This window comes from Nicotiana attenuata, unplaced genomic scaffold, assembly GCF_001879085.1.
Source record: "Nicotiana attenuata strain UT unplaced genomic scaffold, NIATTr2, whole genome shotgun sequence".
NCBI lineage: Eukaryota > Viridiplantae > Streptophyta > Magnoliopsida > Solanales > Solanaceae > Nicotiana > Nicotiana attenuata.
Genome location: NW_017670411.1, coordinates 397,857 through 401,098, shown reverse-complemented (window position 1 = coordinate 401,098; position 3,242 = coordinate 397,857).

Below are 3,242 nucleotides of genomic sequence, written 5' to 3'. Positions count from 1 at the left end.
CTTGTGGCTAGATCCAGGACGTTCAGAGGCCGATTCAAGAGGCAAGGGCATTGCGGAGTTGGGATTTTCCCGAATTGAGGTAAGTAACAGTTGTAAATCTTGTCCTGAGGGTATGAAACCCCGAATTTTTTATCATGTGACTAATTTGGAGGTGACGCACATGCTAGATGACGGGCGTGTGGGCGTAGACCGATGGGGATTGTATATTGGTCCATCCCGTAGAACTGCAAAGTTGAACACCCTGTTGTTAGCTATATGCTCCCTATGTGTTATAGAAAGATTGACCGTAAATCATGCTAGACACCATGTTTAGGCCTTATGCCGGTATTGTTGGGACCCTTAGTGGTCGTTTCTTGCTGTCATCTCACTGTTTTCATTGATATTCCGTACTCAGTCATGTTCATGCATTCTTATATCATATCTTAGTCTCTGTCATCCTATCTGATGCATCATGTCATTTTTGTTGGGCTGACTATCCTGATTTCTGAGAGCCTGAGAGACTGGAAAGATTGATGACTGAGTGAGGCCGAGGGCCTGATTGTGAGGATGTTTATAAGATCAGGCTGCACGCCGCAGCATGTTTCATTAATTCTGCCACGATTGGTATTGATATAGCGCTTGGGCTGAAGGAGCCCCTCCGGAGTCTGTACACACCCCTAGTAAGCGCAGGTACCTACTGAGTGCGAGTGCCGAGTGCTGAGCGATTATGAGGAATGAGTGGCTGTGAGGTTGGAGTGATTGGGAGGACTGAGTGATGATTGCCCGAGGGGCAGTATATGATTATATCTTTGATGCACATAGTTGCCTTATATCCTTGTTTTGAGAACTGTTGAAAGATAATTTAATTGACTTTACTTGAACTTGACTTAAATCAACTGATTTGACTTAAACTCTGGACTGAAAGCATGCCTACACTTTACTGTATTTTATGAAATAAACTGTATTTGCATAGCTTGTCACTACTTCTCAGCTCCCTATTTATTTCTGCTACTTACTGAGTTGGTGTACTCACGTTACTCCCTGCGCCTCGTGTGCAGATCCAGAAGTAGTTGATCGGCGAGGTTTTTGATAGTCTTCGCAACAGTCTGGAGATAGCGAGGTAGCTGCCCGGCATTCACAGCCTTGCTTTTCTTCTTCCCTATCTCTCTTGAGTTGTATTTTGGATTTCAGACTATGTTAAATCTTGTTATTGTTGGACCAGTTCTATTAGATGCTCATGATAGTGACACCCTGATGTTTGGGGCTTCCGTTCAGTATTTCTATATTGAGTTTAACTCGTATTTCTTTTTTATGAAAATCCTGTTATAAAAAGGTTTTTGGCTTATCATTTAAATGAATTATTGAAGTATTGTGATAGTCGGCTGGCCTAGTACCAAAAGTTAGACTTGTTACTTACTGAGTTGGTTGTACTCACGCTACACCCTGCACTTCATGTGCAGATCTAGGTGTTTCCGGACACGGTGGTTGTTGATTCTTGGCATTTTCTTCAGTTCGGAGATCATCGAGGTAGGTGCCTTAGCGTCCGCAGACCTTGACTCTCCTTCCCCTATCTTTCAGTTTTACTTATTCAGTTCTAGTTTCTTAGACAGTCTATCAGACCATGTATTTGTACAAATTCTCATGTACTCAGTGACACCCGGATTTTGGGAACTTCTGTATTTAGTTATGACGTTTTCATCCGATTTTTATAATATTTTCACTTATTTTGACCTGTTTAGTATATCTTGAATCTGAAAAATGTTGGTGCATGAGTTGTCGGCTTGCCTAGTATCATGATAGGTGCCATCATGACAGGTTAAGTTTTGGGTCGTGACACAGGAATAAGTTGAACGAGGATGGAAAAGTAATCAAGAACAAAGCTAGATTGGTGGCCCAAGGCTACTCACAACAGGAAGGAGTCGACTATGATGAAACCTTTGCTGCGGTAGCCCGGTTAGAATTAATTCATATTCTTCTTGCATATGCATAAGGTTTTAAAAATTTTCAAATGGTTGATAAAAGTGATTTCTTAAATGGCTTTATTGATGAGGAGGTATATGTAAAACAACCTCATGGTTTTGAAAATTCACAATTTCCTTACCATGTGTATAAGTTGACTAAAGCCTTGTATGGATTCAAACAAGCTCCTCGAGCCTGGTACGAAAGGCTTAGTTCATTCCTAACTGATCATGGATACGCAAGAGGTAAAGTAGATACTACATTATTTATCAAAATATCCTCTGAAGTTAATCTCATTATCCATGTCTATGTTGATGATATTATTTTTAGCATGCTAATTCTCTCCTATGCAAGGAATTTTCTAATCCTCATGCAGAGTGAGTTCGAAATGAGTATGATGGGAGAACTCATATTTTCCTTGGACTTCAAATTAACAATTTGAGAAGGAAACTTTTATATGTCAGACCAAGTATACAAAGGAATTGATTCAAAAATTCAACATAAGCAATGCTAAATCAATTGGTACACCAATGAGTCCTTCAACAAGTCTTGACAAAGATAAGAAGGGAAATTCAATGGATGAAACAAAATATTGTGGGATGATTGTCTCCTTACTTTATTTAACTGCTAGTTGACCGTGAGCACGTAATTTTTGCTCTACGAAATACTCCTACAAAATTCACAAAAAGTAATTTTTTCTAGTTGTTTTTGATTTTATGGTATTTCTAGGAATTTTTCTTTAATCGTTTGTTTGCATTTAGTTACATTTTTGTGCATGTTTAACATCTTAAAATCATGAAAATCATATAAATATTTAAATCTTTATTTCATAGCATTTAGGTCTTCAATTGGATTTTTAGGATTTAGTCACCTTTTACTAATTTAAAAAAAGAGAGAAAAAATGATCAATAAGGTATTAGTCGCTTCATTTTGTTTTAGCACCTTTAGGCGTGCAGAATCAGTTAATTTGTTTGATTTAGCAATTCATTAGGTGAAATGAGTGTTTAGATTAATTCTAGGATTTAGTTTTAATTAGACCAAAGTGTTTATTAAAGAGTTTAAAAAAAAAGCAAAAGAGAGGTCTACGGAATTGGGCCATTTAATTCAAGATGGCCCAAATCTGCCCATAAATCTCACCCAAGCCCAATCCCCATAAGCAAATCCAATCCTGTCCAAACCCCCTTAATAAACCAAACGGCCGCTTTTTGACTTGAACAATCCCTTCCGTCGATCACCCCAGATCGAACGGCTCGCAACTAACCGCCCCTTCCCTTATAACTGTCTGAGAACCCCCCCCCGCCCCA